This window comes from Xenopus laevis, chromosome 3L (assembly GCF_017654675.1).
Source record: "Xenopus laevis strain J_2021 chromosome 3L, Xenopus_laevis_v10.1, whole genome shotgun sequence".
Taxonomy (NCBI): Eukaryota; Metazoa; Chordata; class Amphibia; order Anura; family Pipidae; genus Xenopus; species Xenopus laevis.
Genome location: NC_054375.1, coordinates 147,633,877 through 147,644,418, shown reverse-complemented (window position 1 = coordinate 147,644,418; position 10,542 = coordinate 147,633,877). Strand labels below are relative to the sequence as shown.

At 43.4% G+C, this 10,542-nt stretch overlaps 1 non-coding gene across 1 annotated transcript; it reads right to left on the bottom strand.

Moving 5' to 3' along the window:
• Positions 1-6,258: 6,258 nt before the first annotated feature.
• Positions 6,259-6,331, bottom strand: trnam-cau. Its single transcript has one exon. It is a non-coding gene; the product is annotated as a tRNA-Met (tRNA).
• Positions 6,332-10,542: the final 4,211 nt, after the last annotated feature.

The following is a 10,542-nucleotide window of genomic DNA, read 5'->3' as shown; positions in this document are numbered from 1 at the left end:
CTCCCCAAAACCTGGTCCCACTCACTCATTCCTCCCCTCACCTATTCCCACTCTCAGGCATTTGACAATGTTTCCAGTCTCTAAAACTTTATGCACTTCTAATTCTGCAAACCTTATTCACATAAAGCCCGGCACCCTCTCTGCCTTTCTCATGTGCCCTCTGAAATGCACGTTCATTCTACAATAAACTCCCAACAGTCCATGATCTCTTTATATCCAAATCCCTTCACCTTCTGTCTATCAATGAGACATGTCTCTCTCCCACAGACACTGCTTCACCTGCTGCCCTCTGCTATGGAGTTCTTGCTATGGAGGATTTCTTCTCTCCCCCAAATGTAGGTTTCAAAATCTAACCATGCCAACTTCTCTCTCCTTCACTTCTTTTGAAGTCCACAACATGGGTTTGTTTTCTCCAATCTCTCTGCGTGTTGCTGTCATATATCGCCCCCCTGGTCCCTTATCTACTTTCTTGGAACACTTTGCTGCCTGGCTTCCATATTTTCTCTCCAGCGAGACCCCCGCTCTCATTTTAGGGGACTTCAACATCCCCATTGACAACTCTGCTTCTCCTGCCACCTCTAAACTCCTCTCTCTAACAACTTCATTTGGTCTCTCTCAGACCGACTCACCTACCCACATTGAGGGTCATGCTCTTGATCTTATATTCTGCCACTTGTGCCACCCATCAACCTTACTAACTCTCCTTAACCACCATCTGACCATCACCTACTCTCCTTTCAGATAACACTTTCACCTGCACTATAACAACCATCTCTCTCTACCCACACGTACAGAAACCTTAACGGCTTTGATCCACAACAATTATCAACAGTATCAGCACAACCCATCTCTCATATTAACACTTTTTCCTGTCCCAATATAGCAGCTTCTCTCTACAATGATGCTCTTTCAACAGCTCTTGACTCCCTTGCTCCTTCTACCACCCATCACAGCCGACCAGCTAAACTACAACCCTGACACACTAGTGTAACTCGGTACCTCAGAAGATGTAGTAAATCAGCTGAGCGACGGTGGAGAAAGTCACGAACTGATCCTGACTTCATCCACTTCAGATTCATGCTCTCCTGCTACAATCGAGCTCTATCATTAGCTAAAGAACAATACTTCTCTTCTTTAATCTCCACTCTGTCCTCTAAACCTCAGCGACTGTTTGTCACATTTAACTCACTCCTATGCTCCCCTCCACCCCCTCCACCCATTAGTGTAACTGCCCAAGATCTTGCTCATTTCTTTAATGAAAAAATCGATCTCATTAGGCTGAGCATATCATCTGACAACAATCTCATACTAACGTGTAGTCCACTCACATCCACTTTGCACTCCTTCACCCCTGCAACACTAGATGAAGTTAGCAAACTTCTAGCCTGCTCAAAACCCACCACCTGCTCCCTTGACCCCATACCCTCTCGCCTCCTTTATCCAATCTCTGATACACTCTCTCCTGCACTTACCCACCTATTTAACCTTTCACTCTCTACTGGTACTTTTCCATCCTTATACAAACAAGCACTAATCACTCCTATCCTCAAGAAACCTTCCCTTGATCCCAGCTCTCCCGCTAACTATCATCCAGTTTCCCTTCTTCCATTCGCATCCAAATTGCTGAAAGGCTTGTTTACAAATGCCTGATCCAGCATCTCACTCACAACTCCCTTCTCAACCCCCTGCAATCTGGCTTCCGCCCAACACACTCAACTGAAACTGCACTCACCAAAGTAACCAATGATCTTCTACTGGCAAAGTCTAAAGGTCACTATTCCATACTCATCCTTCTACATCTCTCTGCAGCCTTTGACAAAGATATGTAGAAGGATCAAACACTCCTCCTAGACATTCTATACTCAGCTAGCATTCATGACACTGCTCTTTCATGGTTTACATCTTATCTGTCTGACCGTTCCTTTAAAGTTGCCTTCTCTAACTCTACTTCTACTACGTTTCCTCTCTCTGTCGGAGTTCCTTAAGGCTCTTTTCTAGGCTCTCTGCTGTTTTCGCTCTATACAACTTCGCTGGACTTCAGTATCACCTTTATGCTGATAACACCCAACTCTACTTGTCTACTCCTGAGCTTTCTAATTCTGTCCTTTCCCAAGTTATAGACTGTCTCTCTGCTGTCTCCTCCTGAATGTCACATCACCACCTGAAACTGGACATTTCAAAAACAGAACTCATTATATTTCCTCCAAGATCTTCCCCTGTCCCTCAAATCTCACTCACAGTAAACAACACCACCTTTCATTCCACCACACAGGCACGCTGCCTAGGAGTTATCCTAGACTCACATCTGTCTTCTTCACCACACATTCAAACACTTGCAAAATCTTGTCGTATTCAACTGCGCAACATTGCAGAATCAACTAAAACACTGATTCAGTCTCTCATCATCTCCCACCTTGATTACTGCAACCTACTCCTCACAGGTATTCCAACAATTCACCTTTCACAACTCCAATCTGTTCTAAATGCGGCCGCTAGACTCATTCATCTATCTCACCACTCAACATCAGCTGCTCCCATATGTATGTCCCTTCACTGGCTCCTAATCTCTTCTAGAATCAAATTCAAATTACTTACACTCACATTCAAGGCCCTTAATAATGAACCCCCTTCCTATATTTCATCTCTGATCTCCAAATACTCTCCTTCACACAACCATCACTCCTTCTTCTGATCTTCGCCTCACTTCTCCTCTGATCACTTCTGCCCATTCTCCTCTACAAGACTTCTCTCGGGCTTCTGCTTTTCTCTGGAACTCTCTGCCTTGAGCTGTCAGACTTTCTCCTTCTTTCCAAATGTTCAAGCGCTCCTTAAAGACTCACCTGTTTAAAGAAGCTTATTCAATGTACCTTAATTAATTAATTATTGCTGTATCATAAATCACAAAATTGTTTCTAAAATCCTAATTTCTCAATTGTACCCTAACCTTTACTTTGTAAACTCTAATTTGAATGACCCTCTAATCATATTGTTCTCTGTAACCCTTGTTTGTTATCCTCCATTTATTCCCTGTTTGTTATAACTAAGGTAAAGCACTGCATATCTTGCCGGCACTTTATAAATAAATGATGATGATGATATAAAGACATTAGGCAGGCTTTCATACAGATCATGGAACTCTAATCTGAACCTGGAAGCAGTCAGCCTGGACCCTACTGGAGGGTCCAGAGCATGACCAAAGGGGGCCTGTCCTCCAGCCACTGGTTTTATAGAGAAATGAGTGAGAAAGGGCATTTTCCTTGAGCCCCAAAATCATAGGGGAAAAATACATGAAAATCCTTTCTTATGTGTATGGTTCTATGTGTTCCCATATGGTCTAGCGCAGGGGTCCCCAACCAGTAGCTCATGAGCAACATGTTGCTCTCCAACCACTTGGATGTTGCTCCCAGTGGTCTCAAAGCAGATGATTATTTTTGAATTTCAGGCTTGGAGACAAGTTTTGGTTGTATAAAAACCAGGTGCACTGCCAAACAGAGCTTCAATGTAGGTTGACAATCCACATAGGGGCTACCAAATGGCCAATCACAGCACTTATTTGGCACATCATGAACATTTTTCATGCTTGTGTTGCTCCCCAACTCCTTTTACTTCTGAATGTTGCTCACGGGTTAAAAAGGTTGGGGATCCCTGGTCTAGCGGTTAGGATTCCTGGTTTTTGCCCAGACGGCCTGGGTTCGACTCCCGGTATGGGAAATGCAACTTTTACAGGGCAAACGTGCTTCCATGCTATCTGTATCATGCTAAAATTCATTTCTGCATATACCATTCCTGAAACAGGAACACAAGTACTCTCGAAAGCTCACATTCTATAATATACTAAATAAGCCGATAAAAGGTATCACTAATAACCTGCTCTATACTTTCTGGTTTTGATCTATGATGACTAACATAGTACAAACCTCTGCTACTATCTTGTATTAGTTCACAGTCAATGTGCAGGCTCAGGGTAGGGGAGTAAAGGTTTGTGACTATTTTTGTTTTAATTGGGCGTCCACAGAAGGAGCTTTCCAGAAATGCCACACATCTCCTACAAGCTGGTTTGGCTTGTATGGGGAATGTTCTTGGTGCTGGAATTGAACCTGCAATCTATGGGCCATTTTGTTAAAGCTACAGTTCTTTTTTCTTCCACCATAGAGGGCTTGGCTTGCTAAAGGGTTAGCTAAACAAATGTAGGATTACAGGCTGACACGTTCAGTCACTGGTGCCAAAATAACTCAGTTGGATGAACTTTAGACTGAGGATTTAAAGGTCTTGGGTTTCAGCAGGTGGGGCCTCCTCATTTGCTCTTGGGAATGACCTGGGTGCTTTTGATGTCCATAAAGGACAAACTGTATTCCTACAGATCAACAGAGATGCTGCCACTCCATGAAAAAAAACTGTGAAATTTGTCAGAGCCTTTATGGTAGCAGCCCTTTCTAGTAGGGGGATTAGCTCAAATAGTAGAGAACTCGCTTAGCATGTGAGAGATAGAAGATCGATGCCCCCCATCCTATAGGAATAGGCTCTTTGCAGTGTGGCTGAAGGGCTTTTCTTTGTTGGTTTTTAAATAGAGAGATGATTGGAAACATCACTCAGACCTCTTGTTCTTGAGTGGCAAACAACTTCAAATGCTTTCCTGAATAAATGGGAGTTGACAGAACCCTATCAAAAGCGTGATTCCAGAACTGCACTAGCTGCTGTTTTTATAACAGAGCTCAAGCACCCAAAGAAAACTGCCAAGAAGCTGTTGTGCCACCCAAAAGGCCGTGCAGTACTGAATCACACTTTTTTTTCTCCACAGTGAGTTGCAAAATTCAGAGGGCTGGCGATTGCAAATAAGTTTTGGACGATGTTGAATGGCCATGTTCTCAAATAAAGGTCAAGGTAATTGCTGTTTAGGTCATACAAGAGGCAAAAGTCTTTCCATCGCATTCTTCTACAACAGGGGACCCTTGGAGATGCCAAATAAGGGCTGTGACACTAAATTATAGCCCTGTATGTACTGCTAGCCTGCAGGAGGCTCTCTTGGAGTAAACCTGTGCCATTATGCCTCCAAAACTTGAATTGAAGTCAGGAATTTCAATATAAGCAAATACTATGATTTGACTAAAAGTGGAGAGTGACATGTTGCTCAAGAGCTACTGGTTGGGGATCAATGTTCTGCACCCTGAGAATAGTTGTCATACTGGAAGTGAGATTTCAAAGCACATCAACAGATGCAAGGAGATGTTTCCTTGCAGTCCCAGCGGTTAGGATTCATGGTTTTCACCCAGGTGGCCTGGGTTTGCCTCCCGGTATGAGAAATGCTGCTTTTATGATTCCAACTTATTAGTGAGCCACTTTATTGATCCAATCCCAGTGGATTTATGATATATTTTGTTGTGCAACAGTGGCCTTTGTTGTGATTAAAGACCAAAAGATGGAAAGGACCTGCCTGAGACCTAATAGCAGTTTTAAAAGCAGATTGGGGTTCAATTCCCAGTTTATTCAACATTAGGCCCAAGTGAATTTAATCTGAGCTCTTCCTTGAGAATGCCTTATGGAAAAAACATTGTTAACTATAGACGAGGTCTCCCATCACTGCCCCTCTTACTCAGAGGTAGCTTTGCATATATTTAGGAATGGAAGCCAGAGCGGAGATGATGGCATGGCGTTGGTGATATAGTGGTGAGCATAGCTGTATTACAAGCAGTTGGCACGGGTTTGGTTCCTGGCCAACACACAGCTTTCTTCCTTGCAGCATATATAAGTGCTTTTTAAAAGGGGTGACACATAAATGTCGCCACTTTGCAGCCAATGCAGAGTACAGAGTAAAATCCATGTACACTCAGATATGCAGTTTTCTGACTGTGCACATCATGCTAGAATTATTAATTGTTATAAGCTGCATGTGGTTGTAGCTTGCATGAAAACCTCTGGTAAAACCCAAGGATTGCTTCAATGTACCTACATTCCTCCGCTCTACCAGGTGAGCTATCGAAGGCTGGAATAACTGAATGTTCGGCTGGATGACTGAATGTTGGACAGCAAAAATGCTGATGTCTTTACAGGATCCTGACAGATGTCACATCTGATGCCAAAATAGATCAGTCACAATAGCGTTAGACTGAAGCACAAAAGGAAACATGGATCGTAGAATTAAGGCAATTGTTATTCATCTTTTACTGGTTTGGTCAGTGCATAAATATCTACATTATGGTCATTTCAGGGGACAGTTTTCTTGATAAACCCAACAGAAAGGGAGGTCTTCCAAAAGCATCATGCCCTGTGTGAGGATCGAACTCACGACCTTCAGATTATGAGACTGACGCGCTACCTACTGCGCTAACAAGGCTACGAGAAAAAGGGGGTCCCATTGTCATAAACAGACTGAGGGGCAGTCAATGTGCATTTTGCAAGGCAGGTTTAATAGCAGCCAGACATGTAATAGGCAGACAATGCCCTCGTCAGATCTCGCCTCGGAACTGGAATCCGCATTTCCCAAAGGGAGCATTCCCGGCTCTAATGTTACACTGTAGGGGTAGGAGAGAAACCGGACACTGTTTAGCTTCAGTGGATTAACCTCTGAGTTGGACATGTTTCACTCCTTGAGGCGAGAGCTTTTTAGCAGGAATGTCTGTCTCTGTCGTCCTGCTGTGAAGAATGAAACATTCAGCGTCCTATTGTGAGGGGTGTAGTTCAGTTGGAGCAATGCTGTGCGACTGTCTTTACAATGCAGTGAGCCAGAGTTGCCTTTAGGGGGTACAAACAGGGCTCACTGCCAATATTGGGGCCTCAATCAGTACGGTAATCACATCACTTTATCTTCTAATACATGTAGCTTTCTAGAAGTGCCCCATCCCTCCTGGATTTTTCACATGATCTGGTAATCTGACCTCAAAATAGAGTGCGGGGAACAATAGGGCACCAATGTATATATGTGTAAATTTGTTTAATAAAGCGATACAAAGATACACAGCGCTGTAAAATTAACAATACTGAAATGTACACAGTATTATAATAAAAACAAAAATACTTTTTTTTCATACCTTTGTGATAACTTTTAGTGGGATGTAGAGAGGGATATTCTGAGACAATTTGCAATTGTTTTTCATTTTTTAATATTTGTGGTTTTTGAGTTATTTAGCTTTCCAGTTTGATTTTTCAGCAATCTGGTTCTTAGGGTCCAAATGACCCTAGCAAACATGCATTGATTTGAATAAGAGACTGGAATATGAATAGGAGAGAACTGAATAGAAAGCCTTACAGAGAATTTGTTTTTCGATGGTATCAGTGACCCCCATTTTAAAGGGGGAAAGAGTCAGAAGAAGAAGAAGGCAAATAATTCAAAAACTATAGAAAATAAATAATGGATGCCAACTGAAGAGTGCCTTAGAATTAGCCATTTTATGACAAACTAAAATTAACTTAAAGTTGAACCTCTCAGTGCAGGACTAGGCTAGACAAAATAATGTTTTAGTGCTCAAGAAAGTAGAATTGTGAGAGTTTTCCTTTCGGAGTTATTCAGGGATGGAGCCCCAGAGGTAAAGAGCAGCAATAAAGAAAGTTTAGGATGAGACCGAGCAGTGGATGGGTGTGGATGGTGTAAAAAGATGGTGACTCTGAGACGAGCAATGGAGACAAGTGAAGAGAACATGAACTCTTTTTTTTAGCTAGGCAGAGTCTGACCAATCCACTTAAGACCTAACCCTTAATTGGGACCATTGGGGGGGGGGGTATGCCTTATACCAGTGATCCCCAACCAGTGGCAACATGTTGCTCCCTGATCCCTTGGATGTTGCTCCCAGTGGCCTTAAAGTAGGTGCTTATTTTTGAATTATTGGTGTAGAGGCAAGTTTTGGTTGCATAAAAACCATGAGTACTGCCAAACAGAGCCTCCTGTTGGCTGCCATTCTGCATAGGGTCTACCAATGTTACAGCCTATATTTGGCACCCCCAGGAACTTTTTGCATGCTTGTTGCTTTCCAACTTTCTTTACATTTGGATGTGGCTCACAGATGAAAAAAGGTTGGGGACCCCTGCCTTATACCATTGTTGCCTCACTTGCAGGTCTGACAGCTGGGCACCATCTTGCCACATACAGCCCAGTAGTCACAGTGTAAGTGAAACAGCCCCAGTCTGCAAATTCCAAAAGGAGGGGGACTTGCTGGAAATGGTTGGGGTTTTGGGCGGATTGAAGACACTTCTGGTGACTGTTACCACTACCCTGTCCCTAGGATTGTTACCTTTGTCTGGGGCAAAATCCAGATACTCCCAGAAGGGGGCGATGAATTCAGACGTCAGAGTAATGTGTTGGAGGCCTTGACATCAGGGGCAGGCGGTGACATTCAGAGCTGTGCTATAAAGTCAATACCAAGATTGGATCAACCTTCTCAGTGGAAGGAACCCATCAGCCTGGGTCCAGTGAAAGAAAACAAAGGGTGTGTGTGTCTGGTGTGTGTGCACCGTTAGTATGAGCAGCAATAATATTGCCTGACATAATCCTGCCCCAGACCAACGAGCCGAACGTGTGGTTCACCATTGTAATTCCACACATAACAGCAGAGTTAGAGATGTGGCCACAGAATCGTATCCCTGCCCCGCGAGTGGCTACTGGAAAGGTCTCATCGGTAATATGAGGAGGCCTAAATCTGACTATACAGCAAATATCTGTGCAGCTCCCCACTCAGTTCAGATCCAGTGTCAGGAAAGGGGAAAGTGCTTATAGGAACCATACACAGCTCCAGCCAAGGTTTTCTCTGCCCTAGTAACAGTATTAGCCAATCAAAAGGCAGAATGGTGTGTGGCACTTGGTATACTCAAAGTCAAGTCAACCTTTTTTACCCATGAGCCAAATTCAAATGTTAAAAAAAGCTGGGGAGTAACACAAGCATGGAAAAGTTCTTGGGGGTGCCACCAAATAAGGACTGTGATTGACTATTGGTAGCGCCTATATTGACTGGCAGCCTACAGGAGACTCTGTTTGGCAGTGCATCTGGTTTTAATACAACCAAAATTCAAAAATAAGCACCTGCTTTGAGGCCACTGGGGGGCAACATCCAAGGGGTTGGTGAGTAACATTGTGTTTGCAAGTCACTGGTTGAGGATCACTGTGCAAGGTAAACTCTTTTTGGTCTTTATGGGTTACTAGACTTAACCCTCTAATTGTCCTTCATTTTAGATTAGGTACATAGTTATCATTGTGGACCTGAACAAACAGAATCATAGGAAGGTGGTTTATATGGAAGTTTGATCTGTTGGGTTTGTGCAGATTGTAACCATATTCTGAGAGTAAGAGGGCATGTCATTCAGTTTGGGCATTTTGTTTAATGGAGCCCAGTTCTTCATCGTTAGGAGGACCCACCTCCTGGAGGGTGAGGTGGGCAGCAGGTATTATGGGGCTCCATGACTTGACTGTTGGTGGCAGTGTAGGACTGGGGCTGCCACCTCAGGGCCTCCCAGCTTCAACACCCCCACCCTTGTCACTAGCCCCATCCCAGATGTGAGCTCCAGCCAATATCAAACCTGACACCAACCTGCCCCTACCCTCCCGCGCCAATTTTACCTTCTCCACAATCGGGAGCCCACAGTATTGAGCAAGGAGTGAGCCTGGGTCTACAGGTCCACCAGATTTTTTCCCCTGTTGTCTCACTGGCCCACTCCTACCCAGGGTTGCCACCTTTTCATGAAAAAAATACCAGCCTTCCTATATTTTTATGCATTTCCCCTATTAATAACATTGGGATCAAGCTTCATTTTTACCATCCAGGCTGGTAAAACACCGGGCAGGTGGCAACCCTACTCCTACCCTGGATGGTGGCCCTAAACATGGTTCTCTAATTTTGGTTTTTAGCTCACGTTTCACTAAGTTCATATTGAAGGCAGTTTTATTGAATAGGGCACTGCATCTGGAGGAGGGGAGAAAGATTGCAGAAATATGGCAGTTTTGCTTCCTGCACTGCCTTGTAAAAAAGAAGTCTCCTAGGGCTACACCTACATATCCCCAAGCCTGTGCTCTGTCTCAGAAGGGTTAAGCTCTTATTGTACGCAGTTCTACTGAATACTATAGTATTTTCTTTATTGGAGCGAGGTATAATTACAAGCCATTTCAATGGAAAATAAAAACCCAAATAAGTCTAACCAGCTGAGGTCATAGACTAAATTATAGGTTCCCCGGCCTAGAAATTCTTCCCTTTTAGCCACAGGCCAGACTTAAATATAGGTTGGGCTAGCTTTATTCTGTGCAAGAAAGGGGAACTACTCTATGCATGAGAGATGATTACTCTTTATTTATGAAGTGCTGACATATAGCACTTATTGCTTTACAAAGAGGGTACAGAACATCATCTCAATGCCTAGCACACAATGCTATCAACCAGTGCTTGGGCACATTTAAAGCACAATATATTGTATTTATATGTAGTTTAACTTTAGTTTCTCATAAAAAGACATAGCTTGCAGGCACAGCACATTTCTATTCCAATCATTTGCATTTGTAGGGACAAATAGGAGCTACCATATTACTTCCTTCAGCTCAGGTTTTCTCTATTGAACACGTGCAGTCAA